Source organism: Stomoxys calcitrans, chromosome 2 (genome assembly GCF_963082655.1).
Source record: "Stomoxys calcitrans chromosome 2, idStoCalc2.1, whole genome shotgun sequence".
NCBI classification, from domain to species: Eukaryota; Metazoa; Arthropoda; class Insecta; order Diptera; family Muscidae; genus Stomoxys; species Stomoxys calcitrans.
The window spans coordinates 195,162,816-195,175,750 of NC_081553.1; the positions used below are offsets into that span (position 1 = coordinate 195,162,816).

General features: G+C 39.0%; 1 protein-coding gene across 6 annotated transcripts in view; it reads right to left on the reverse strand.

Annotated features, from left to right (window-relative positions):
• LOC106086560 (heparan-sulfate 6-O-sulfotransferase 2) overlaps positions 1-12,935 on the reverse strand; it is a 425,451-nt gene that overhangs the window by 363,810 nt on the left and 48,706 nt on the right. For 2 of the 6 annotated variants that reach the window (XM_013251290.2, XM_013251288.2), the window contains exon 1: positions 11,836-12,282. The exons of 1 other annotated variant lie outside the window; for it this stretch is intronic. The gene's annotated coding sequence lies outside the window, so the exon portion shown is untranslated. Of the gene's footprint in view, positions 1-5,972; positions 6,026-11,760; positions 12,283-12,935 lie in introns of those variants that run through there. 3 more of the 6 variants (XM_059362372.1, XM_013251289.2, XM_059362373.1) reach the window with 3 other exon arrangements.

Genomic DNA, 12,935 nt, shown 5'->3' on the forward strand with positions numbered 1-12,935 from the left:
CTAAAAATGTGTTGCATTTTTTATTTTTCTTTAGTTGTAAAAAAAAAGAACGCCTAGAATGCACCAACAGACATCAACATTTGGAAAAAAGTTTATTTCCGGCTTTGCGTTTAAAATGAAATATTTTTGCAAAGGACTTTTTTTTTTGGTGGAAGCCAAAAAGTGCAGACAATCCCAAAGCGAACGAAATAAGCAACTAACGGACGGACAGACATTCAGCCTGTGGAATTTATAGCAAACTCAATAAATAAAATCAAGTTGCACTAAAAGGGTTGTCAACCAAAAAGCCAAAGGAATTGCTTGACAACAAAGGAAACGGAAATGCAAAGCGAGAGAAAGGTTAACAGCTGGTTCAAGTTTCTGCTAGCAGCGAAAGGAATTTATTTTGATTTAATTTTTTTTTTAAATACCCATACCCATGTGGTTGAATACTTTTAGGGGATAAAAGGGGACATGTGCTTAGGTTACTAAGGTTTTTACAAAGGCGAAATTGTGGTAACGATTACGGCTAATAGGATTCACTTATATCAAACGAATTTAATAGGTCGATTATGGATTGCAAATCAACTTCAGTTGAGTTGCCAACGGCAAATGTCAATTTCTGCATTGGATTGCATACTTCTTTACAATTTGTTTAGTAGTTGTTCAAAATATTGATATCGAATGAAACTGACAAAAATGTTCAACTTTATACTAATTTATGTGTCATGATTCAATTAATTTTCATTAAGAATATTCATTAAAAATAATGATTTTTCATTTCCAATAGAGTAATATGAAGAACAATCACGGCAATTTGTTGTTGCTTTCGACTCAAACATCCGTTATATGTGTGAATGCAATGCCATATTGTGAGAGCATTAGATAGCTGAGAGTAAAATGTGCGAGAGAAAAAGCATGATAATAGAGATCAATATTGCTGTGTGGGTGTTGTGAAGGTGAGTGATGTGCATGGCCCTATTGGGTGTTGTTTAACCCTATTGTTTGTTGTTGTTGTGTGAGAGTGTTGTTGTTGGGTGAGAGTATTGTTGTTTGGTGAGGGTGTTTTTGTAAGTCAGCAAATTGCTTGTGCTTCGGCTAGAGTCTATGTTGTATACGGTGTTTGTATTAATTATTTCAAGCTGATGGTTTACAAAATGTGTGTGGGGGGGGGGGGGGTTAATTATATATTGTTGGCAACGGCGAAAAACAACTTTGGCAACTCGCATATAATATGTAAAAATTAAAGTATACTGCTTTACTCAATCACTATAACTAAACAATCCCATGGGAGCCGGTTGTACGTACCGGATTGACGCGATGGAGTTCTTCATCGGCAAGGGCTGCCGCCTCAGTGTATGACACACTGCTACCACAACTATAACTAAATGTGTAGCCGTAATATGCACAAATGTGCACGAATTAGTTGGAGGATAGTCTTTAAACACGGAAGGAAGGTGTAGAATTTTTGGTATCTTGCTTTAATGTATAAAAAAAAATCAAATTGTTATTTATTTTTTGTTTCTATGTACGTTGAGACTCAACAACGGCTTAAACTATTTACTTGAATCGTTATGTTCCGGCAGATGCAGCCGCCTCAACTCCTACAGAGCAAGGATTGATGCCGACGTGCAAGACGTTTATCCCTCAGCTGTTTAACTGCCCAGCCAGACCCACTCGACTCAGACCCAGATCCCTGTGGACGTACCCCATTTTAATCGCATGGGTTCATGGGTCTTGACACTCAACAGAGAATCAAGCAGACGAAAGATAGACAACAACAAACTGCAACAACAAGCACACGAAAGATAGAGCACAACAAACTGCAACAACAACCCGCCAAGGGATAACTATGAGCATCACACAGGCTGTAACTTTGGGCTCCTATCTGTGTGGTGTTAGTTGTTATCACGAGAAGCTTAGCTGCGAACTTCCGGGCGCCTTCATAGGTTGCGGATAGTGGAATGCTCCATACGGAGTAGTTGCAATTGCAGTCGCAGGCAATCAGCGGTATGGAGCGGAGAATGTCAGTGAGAGGCCGGGTGGCGCCCAAGGTATTTGAGAATAGAATACGAATTAGGACCAAGTATCGAGGATCGCAACAACGCTAACCTCCTTAGGAACACGTGAAGCCTGTTTATGGCAGTCTGAATATCATAGGGAAGTGTTTCAGAAGTAAATTACGAACCTGACATGAACATAGTGTGAAGTGTCTGATAGTTCCCCCATCCAAATAATGGATTTATGGCAGCAGAGTTCGTTCCTTTCCACCTCTATAAGATCTCAAACGGGAACGTATACTGATCACCCTTATAATAATTTGATCAGCCATATAAGAATCTAGAACGAGTATGCCACAGAAATAAAACAATTTGTGTCTGGGGTTAATACCCACCTCAAAACTTCCCGATCATAGCAATGCTACTCTCAACGGGGAAGCTTTTAGAGTTAGAGTACGATCCTTACCTTGAAATATGGAATCAAGTTTCTGAGGGGGACCAAACCTCCAAAAATCCTCCAATGGACTTGTAACCTAGTCAGGATAATATGGGGCTCAAACGCAAGGTATTTGTTAGTAAAATAGATATTAGAACCAAGTGTCGAGGACCGCCACTTCCCTAACCTCCTTAGGAGCACGTATACCCTGTTGACAGTGTTAGTCTCAATGGAAAGTGTTTCAGGAGAAGATTATGAACCTGACATTGAACATGGTGTAAAATATCTGATAGTTCCCCTTCCAAATAATGGGTTTGTGGCAGCAGAGTACGAATTCGTTCCTTCCCACCTCTACAAGATCTCAAACGGAAGAGTCTCAAGGGGAACGTTTTTAGAAGTACAGCAAGAGCCTAATATGGCTATAGGGAATCAAACTGGAGCACAAAAATAAAGGCATTTTGAAGTGAGTACGTTCTAATTCTATTACCCTTAGAATCAGGGAATCGAATCTAAAAATCCCCAGTGTAGTCAGCGAAGCTGAATTCGTGGCCAGATCCCTTGAAGCACTGTAACTTTAGCGCCGGTATTGACTAATTTTCTCTCTGAAACCCTAATACCCGTGTTAACAAAACCTAAGTTCCTTTTGGGATGTATGAGCGACTGATCCGAAGCGATTTTGAAGTGAGTACTTTCTAATCCTATTAACCTTAGAATCAGGAAACTGAATCTAAAAATCCCTAGTGTACTCAGAGAAGTTGAATTCATGGCCTGATCACCTGAAGCATTGTAACTTCAGCGCCGGTATTGACTACTTTTTTCTCTTAAACCCTGGTATGCGGGTTAACAAAACCTAAGTTCCTTTTGGGATGTATGAGCGACCCGAAGCGATTTTGAAGTGAGTACTTCCTAATCCAATGAACTTTAGAATCAGGAAACTGAATCTAAAAATTCCTAGTGTAGTCAGAGAAGCAGAATTCATGGCCGGATCACTTGAAGCTCTGTAACTTCGGCGCCGGTATTGACTAGTTTTCTCTCTTAAACCCTCGTAGGCGGGTTAACAAAACCTAAGTTCCTTTGGGATGTACAAGCGACTGATCCGAAGCGAAACGCCAGATTTTTCTGCTATTATGTAACATAAAAAAAGAGTTCCTATATCACTGAGCCTAAAATTGAATTGGATAGCACTCATTGATATGTGGGAAGTTTGCCCCTGTTCATGGGCAAATTTCCCTTTCCAGAAGCCTAAGCAATTAAGCCACTACCTCTCTAAAGCTAAGTTGAAAAATTTACAAAAAGTTGATGATACGCATTTCGGGAATGTAAGCTGAGATCCCACTACTGAAACCTAGAAAGGATTGGAACTAATCATCTTTCTTTCCCCATTTCAGGCACTAGTTCTTCGAATAATTGTTGGACAAATTCCGATACTCGAGCATCATGACAAGACCATTTTTAGCATGCCATCGCCTCTCACATTCATCCTTAACTTATCGAAGGCTTCCAAACGACAAGCAACTTACCGGTTTATTAATACATCGCCAACAAGTCCCTCCAGCCGAGAGCGAATAACATTTGTAGCCGCCAGTTGTATGTGAAAATTACACTTAAAAATCGAATCGCCAGAGCGCATAGGCAGAGTGCCTATGATGCTCGATGTGAGCATCATAGGCATTAGTTCTAATCTAATAAGTATACCTTGAGTCAGATCAGCTGTTTAGTAGTCAACAGCTGTTTAGTACAATCTATTGTTTAGAAATGAAATTTTTATTATATTTTTTTTATTTATTTATTTTTAAGGATATTAATAGAAAAGGGGATAGGATTAAGTTGACCGTTATGTACCCTGTATATAAGTATGAGAAAATGCCAATAAACTCAATCGTGTTTGAATAGCCGAAGTATTGGCTGACTAGAAGAAACTAACTAACATTTTCATTTGCATTAATTAATGCAGAAACTCTTGCTAGGCACTATTGAGCGCCAGCAAACAAACCAACAAATGTTGCTGTCTGTGGCGTTTTAAAGCGCCGGCGCACTTTGATAGGCAGCTCCTGAATCTAGCAGGAATATAGAGGTCACTTTCACTACACAAGGCGAGTTATTGGCGCCTTCCATTATCCAATGGCCACCCTGTTCCCTCGGCGATCGTTCCTTAGGACCGGAACCTAAAGGGGCTTGACGAGGATCGCCACCTCCACATCAAAATGTGGCTACAACAACAACAACGATAACCAAATGCCCATCTTCACTTAGTGCGGGTTCCTGTCTTAGCACATTTAACCCATGACAACTATGCAAACTGCAGGTTGCTGTTGTTGTACCTGCTGATTAGCGGAGAATTTGCAGTCCTTGGCCAGGAGTAACCTTGGATCGATCCCAGTACGTAAACCCGACTGCAGTAGAAATCGAGTGTTGGTCACCTTTGTCTCAATATGATTCTGTCTCAAAATCTAAAATCTCGTCCATAACGCTGCGTAGTCTTTGCGATTAAATTGTAAAAATGCTTCACTTTCGGGCAGCTGCATGACAATATGCAGGCAGAGTGGTGCTGACGACGATTGTGACCCACTGCAAACTGCGATGGGGTAACACCCAGCAACGTAATCAGCACGAATCAACGCACGAGCCGTGTATTCCATCAAAAGTGCATCAACTCCATGCACCGGTTATAACTCACGGAAATCCACCAATGATAGATTCGATTATGACAGACCGAACAGAAGCATGGCAATGCCTTTTTTTCTAACCCGGCGCGGACCAACAGCCAACAGAGTAGCCATTCGGTGATGTGCCTTTCCCAGGATAGGTGAAACATATCATACTGTGGTAACGGCACCTTTTCGATTTAAATATTCAACGGTTCAAACAGTTGCATATAAATGATCATGAGATAGCGAGGTCCCCATGAAATCTTCCGAACCACTTCCTAACTACTTTCTGCTTCAACCAAGGATCGTATATCAACTTAATATCTTTGATTCCAATCAAAACATCAATACGTAAGAGGTTTCATTTATAAGCTGAGATATCATTCCGCTTAACACTCTTCGGACAGCAGTTTCAACGACTTGTCTTATAAGGCTTTCGTCTGAACAGCATTTCAATGCCATTGTGGGCCAAAAATCTCCGGCGACTAAATGCAATACCCATAAATTTTTCCCATAAAGACTAAGCTTAAAATTTCCGACTTCACAAAGATCTCAATTTATGATTCCCTAAATCATTTTACCAAAGTTATTCTAAATTTGCTCTAGACCAGAAAAGAGTCGTTAGCCTTTAGCGTTTCGTACAGACATCTAAAAAAATACAGCCAAAAGGAAATACAAGCAAACCGGCAAAGCAAGAAATCAAAAAAAAACATCCATAATTAAAACAAAACATAAAACACCAAAAAAATCATATTGAAAAATTTGGTGAAACACTTCAAAAAAAAAAAAAAAAAACACTACAAAGGTGGCGAAGAGCAGCAGCAGCATCAAATGTTTAAAACGGCAAATGACGAAAATCTTTAAACATTCACTCTTTAACACCCCCACAAGAGACACAAACACACGCACATCATCATACACACAGACTTTTTGTTATTTTTCTGCATTTTGGTGTGGGGAAGGAGGCAACGCCATCGTCTCAAAGGCCATTGAAAAAAATTAACAAAACTAAAAACAAAAAATCACACCAGCAACATTTACGGCGAAAAACGACAGCAAATTGCTACTGGCTTCAAAATGTAATGCACGAAGTTTAGAGCCAAAGAGTAATGTAAGAAAACAGCTGAGCACACACCACCAACCAACACGCAATGTAAGTATGTAAGAATTTAAGAAAATCGAGAACACAACAAAATAAATGAAAATCTGAGAATGATGATGCAAAGAAAGGGGAGAAAAAGCAAGCAGCAGACAAACAAGAATTTAGCAATTTGAGGAACACACCAATGTATATGTACCTTTTTAATTTGAACACTTTTTCCGACAATGAATGTTAAGACCGCGCAAAGACCAACTATTAAAGAAATTACTAGCCGCTCATTTATCATGGAATGGTTTGTCATTGATTTAAATAACACTTTGATATTTTTTTAATCTTTTGCGCAAACAGCTGTTCAGCATCGAATTTATGAGCTCATAAAACCACACGCCAAAACTAATAAAAAAAGAACGCATTCACAATTAGGGTTGCCGTTACTCATTTTAGGTTTGCTAAGCAATAAAGAGGAAAATTGTGTAAAAAATGCTGAAAATTGTTTTTCTAGACAAAACTTTAGGATTTTCTGGAAAATATCAGAGATACTGTAAAATAATTCTGTGGCGGAAATAGGTTACTTAAATTTTCGATGTCTTAGTGGGGTAAGCTTCTCCAAACACTAATTTGCATAAACAAGAAATCTTTTAATGTGGGTGGAACGTATTGGAAATGCAAATTTTTGGGGACAGGGCCTCTCCTAAAACTTCATAAGCGGTCATATGATCCGATAATCGCATTCTAGATTTTAAATGAAACAAAACTCAAATCAAAAGTATATATTTGGAACAGTGTACAAATCTGAATCTGGGTACCTTCGAATTGCCAAAGAATTCCTAAGCGGTTATGTAGCCCATATCCGCAATATGAGTCTCAATGGGTGAACCGTTTTCAACAAATTTTTATTATAATCTCCACCATAGAATTCGCCATGACATTTCAAGTGGAATGTTCGTCCGTCTGTCTGTGGACAGACAGAGCGTTTTCGTAGGAGTAAAACTAGGCGTTTTAATTTTGCACAAATACTTCCTATTATATGGGTCGGTTGGGATTGTAAATGGGTAAATAGATGCCATATATAACCGATCTTGGAACCATATAAACCGATCTTGGCCTCTGCACGGTGCAATACTTATCCGATTTTGCTAAAATTTTGTATGAGGTATTTTATGGCTTCCAACAACTGTGCTAAGTACGGTCAAAATAGGCTTATTACCTGTTAGAGATGTCATATAAACCGATCTGGGATTTTGACATCTTGAGCCTCTAGACTGTGCAATTCTTATCCAAGGTGGCTTAAATTTTTTATGGGTTGTTTTGTTATGAATTTCAACAACTGTGCTGAGTATGATCCAAACCGGTTCATAACCTGATATAGCCGCAATGTAAACTAGTAATGGATCTTGACTTCTTGAGCCTCTAGATGGTTCCATTCTTATCCGATTCGGCTGAAATTTTGAATGAGGTGTTTTGTTATGACTTTCAACATGCTTACATATAAGCTTATCTCCCGATTATACTTCATGGGCCTCTGGAGGATTCAATTCTTATCCTATTTAGCTGAAATTTTGTACAATGACTTTTCCTATGACCTTCAACATGCGTGCCAAATTTGTTCGAATCGGTCCATTACCTGATATACCTCCCATATAAACCCTTCTCCTGATTTTACTTTTTTTACATTTAGGACGCAATTCTTTTGTATCCTCTGTTTGGCTAGAGGGAGATGCCCGGCAAAGAACTTGTTTACCTATAATGCGACCTTCAACATGCGTGCCAAATTTGTTCGAATCGGTCCATTACCTGATATACCTCCCATTTAAACCCTTCTCCTGATTTTACTTTTTGAGCCCATATAGGACGCAATTCTTTTCGTTATCCTCTGTTTGGCAAGAGGGAGATTCAAATATGTGGCTACAATAATAATACTGGTGTCGGTCCATCCGAGATCGAGATTGAAGCTGAAGACCCTGAAGACAATTTTGAGGCTTAAGCGATGCATGGACAGTAAAGCGGAGATGCATGCATAGTAAAACGGCACTAGATTCCCGGCACGGAATAACTAACTATGACGCTGGAATTTATAGCTTGTGGAGGTAGCATCCACATTCAAATATGTGGCCACAATAATAACACTGGTGTCGGTCCAATAATAACACTGATGTCGGTCCAAAGACCGTTTTCAAATCGTTGGGAAGTGGGGTAGGAAAGGCGTTGTTGGGTCCGGCACCATCAATGTTTAACGTGAAATGAGAAGTCTGCCTAGCGAACCAATAATCGATATCCAATGATTGCTGATCATGCTACCCAAACCTATGCGAGCTTCTTCCTGGGTCCGAAGCTTTTTAAGATGAATAGTTAAATGGTGCACTGACTGATGTTAAATGGTGCAGACTGGCTAGACTCTGTGGCCGAGATTTTCATTAAACAATCTGCAGCTTAAAAAGCTGATAGAAATTCTAATAGGTAATCGGAACATCAGGTCTTTTAAGTCTCGCTGAAGACAGGTCGAGACTTGTGGTAAAGAGACGGTGTCGAACACCTTTTGAGTCACTGCAAAGTACTTGCGGGGATAAGGCAAAGAATATTGGAAGGAAAATGTCCTAAAATTGGTCCGGGAAGGACCTAAGAGGTCTTGAGAATTTTTAACCCAGGTAACATAGGCACTATGGGTATCAAATGAAATTTACGAATGAGAAGATTACGATAGACAGAATATTTGAAGCTCTTTTAAAAAGAAAAAAATTTCAAAAAAAAAACACGTGAATTTTTTGGAAAATGTTTCTTTCCTTCATACCTATCGTAAGCTACTCCTTGGCATCTTTCATCTACTCCTTGGTACTATTCATTTGATAACTATATTGCCTATGTTAACAAGGTGCAAAATTCGCAAGACTTTGTAGATGCTTCCCGGGTCCAGTTTTTAGGCTTGTTTTGCCATGTTTGTAATCTGCTCGATAATAAAGGGAGATTTTTTTGAGGTTAGGATTTTCATGCATTAGTATTTGACAGATCACTTGGGATTTCAGACATGGTGTCAAAGAGAAAGATGCTCAGTATGCTTTGACATTTCATCATGAATAGACTTACTAACGAGCAACGCTTGCAAATCATTGAATTTTATTACCAAAATCAGTGTTCGGTTCGAAATGTGTTCAAATTTTGACAAATTTTGTTCAGCGATGAGGCTCATTTCTGGTTGAATGGCTACGTAAATAAGCAAAATTGCCGCATTTGGAGTGAAGAGCAACTAGAAGCCGTTCAAGAACTGCCCATGCATCCCGAAAAATGCACTGTTTGGTGTGGTTTGTACGCTGGTGGAATCATTGGACCGTATTTTTTCAAAGATGCTGTTGGACGCAACGTTACGGTGAATGAACACATTTCGAAACGAACACTGATTTTGGTAATAAAATTCAATGATTTGCAAGCGTTGCTCGTTAGTAAGTCTATTCATGATGAAATGTCAAAGCATACTGAGCATCTTTCTCTTTGACACCATGTCTGAAATCCCACGTGATCTGTCAAATACTAATGCATGAAAATCCTAACCTCAAAAAAATCACCCTTTACCTTTCATTTCATCCACATATTGCCTAGGTTGGTCCACTATCATCCAAGAGAAGGTTTTTGGCCCCTCGAAGGGCCCATGGGGCCTATGCCCCAAAAACGGATATCTGATACGTGTTTCTGCGGTCAACCCGCATCTACGCTCCAAATTTCAGCGAAATCGAAGGTAAAGTGCAGTTTTGCCGAATTTTAAGTAAACTCCTTTTTACGTGACTGATTTCTATGCAAGCACACAATTGCTGCTCTGGAGTATAATGGGGTTGTGAAAGGGCTGACATACCTCTTGTCATTTTGGAGTATTGTTTGATGTCTCATAAGACTGACCGGAAGAAACTTTCATGGACTGCGGCAAAAAATTTACAAAAATTTTCAAATATTTTTGGATTTTGAAAAATGGATATATTTAAGTCCCAGCTTTTTAAAAAGTGCACCAATGTTAAATGGAACATTGCCACAACATATGCTACCCCCTAATTCGACTCGAAAAATTTGGATTTGCTTGAAGAAATCATAAACTGCACCCACTAGCAGCATGAAAAAGGCCAAAAGAGACGAAAATGCGCCCAAAAGTATCTTTGTTTTTCTCCATACACCCGTTAGAGCCATATTCTAATTGTTGATTTGGAGTGATATTTCATGGGGCCGGTTGAGCGTCATAGGCACTCACTATTTGTTTCAGAGCCGGTGCCGCCCGCCTCTCAATGAGACTTGATACCGCTGATTCTCCGCTACTGCTGTTACACTTATTCCGTATGTAGCATTCCACTATCCGCAACCTGTGGACGCTAAGCTTCTCGTGACAGCAATGAACACCACACAGATTGGACCTTAATGTCCTCGCCTGTGTAGTGTTCACAGCTATCGGGTGCCGGGGTTTGTTTAGATTGTTTGCCTAAGTTTGTGTCACTTAAGAAATTGGTTATTAAAAGGCACCAAAAAAACTCGCCTAGTCATATCGAGCATCATAGGCACTCAGTATTCAAGCAAGAGCCGGTGCCGCCCTACCTCTCACTGAGACTCTCCACTCCATACCGCTAATTGTCAGCCACTGCAGTTGCGGCTACTCCGTATACGAAGCATCCCACTATCCACAACCTGTGGACCCGATAGGTAGCTCTCAGCTGGGCTTTTCGTAATAACTACATATGACCACGGGTGTTCGGAGCTCAAAGTTCCTTTCGTCTTTCTCAATTGCTTTGATTTCCCCTTCCAACCTTTTCCCATTATATCGACTTGAACTGCTCTGTGGCGGAACTCTATCTATGGTATTTCTCATCACTCCGGAATATCATGAGAATAAATGTTCATATTCCATCTTAACCAGGAGAGCGCCGTTAAAAAAAATCCATTTTTTGCATGCCCCCTTAAAAGGGACACAGAAACATGAATATAACGATTTTTTTTTGGTGGCTAGTCCTGGAGTGTTTCCCAAACGCTAATTTTTTGCAAAGCTAATTTTTCTTAGAGTACCATATTGTCCATATGGCGATATAGCACTTGGATGGAAGATGGACTTTTGGGACTCTCTGAACCCGAGACCAAAAAATTTGCTTCATATTCGTCATCCTGGGGTCATTTAAGTGCATTTTCCCGCATAAAATTTATTTTAATATTTTTTCATTATTTAATTTTTTACAATACAGCGCAATTTTCTTTTTTTATAAAGGACCAAGAACCAGATTAAAAAATATTTCAAAACATTTAGTTGAGATTTTTTCCAAATATTTCTACACATTTACATCAGCCAATGGCAACTCTATTCAATACAGCCAGCCAAAGCAGCAACCACGAGACATATAGACAGACGGACAAACGAACAGACAGACATGGAGACAAACGTCGATGATAATGATGCTGATGGGATAGAGGTAAATAAATGCAAAGAAACCACACACCACAGCATCGTTTCGACGGTCTGTCTGTCTTTCTATCAGTCCGTTTATCATGGAATACATTCACCTTGAATTCATTGAATTAATTTTCGGCTGGTGGTTGTTGTTACTTTTGTTTTCGATTAATTAATGAATTGCTTACTTTTGTTTTTGTTGCCTTCTTACTATACATGTGAAAGGGGAATTATTTGCGCTATAGTCGTTGTTTGTTACCTACTTTCTTTGATAAGCTTGAATATTTCTTCAACACATGCCGCTGCAAAATATATTTTTAACAACAATTTATTTTTGTTTATTCTGGTTTATTTACGTTTTCACTTTACACCTTTTTAGCATTTTGTTTTCTTTTATTTTCGTTTCATCTTTGCGTTTTATTTTGGTTATATTTGTTGTTGTATTGTATTGGCGAATAAGAAGCAGCAGCAGAAAAGCTGACAGCAGACAGATTTTTTCACATTCTCTTTTCATGAAATTCGGCCATGCAAATTAAAAAGAATCACACACAAACACTTCACTTAGGCTTGGCCAAAAAGTATTAATAAATTATTTATTATATTTTCATAAAATTATTTCCTGAAACGCTAGTAAGTTGTTAACAGTAACACTTTATTAGAATTTTCATTAATTAATATTGCCCGACGCGTCGCGTGACGTGCCACCGTATCGTATTTTTCGTTTTCTTGCCCGTTTGCCGTTCAATTCCGAACTGATTCTTGTTTTCGAATGGTGGCGGCGAACAAGCACAAAATATTATTCCTTTGGAGCTATTGGGGCTTTAGTGCGCAAAGGGAACAATATGGCAACTCACTCTTTACTTCATTCACCCAAGATTCGCCTTTTCTTTTGCTTTTCTGCTATTCTTTTAGTTTGTTATTCTCTCATTACACCGTTATTTTGATTTGGCATCGACTTTGTTGTTTCTGTGCAGATGCGTGATTGTGTGAGCCGAACAAAGCCGATAATAGTGGTGCCAACGTGAGGCAAAGAATTACTGGGTGACACATGCGAAATAAAATTTGTATTTATCGATGAAGTTGATAATAAGTAAAACTGTAAATAAATATTCGATGCATAAAAGTCAAAGAACTTCACTTTATCCCATCTAATACGTTGCTCTATTTATAGGCTCAATTTTGTAGTGTTGAACCCTATCATGAAGATCGCCACTGATGGCTCTAGGCTGTGGTAGATAACAATAACAATAAGAAGATAATTTGGATTTCTGTTGTGATAAATGCTCAGAAGATACTACTTTGACAACATGTAATTATTGCTGTGATATATTTTAGTACTATATAGGGCAAATCAACATTAATC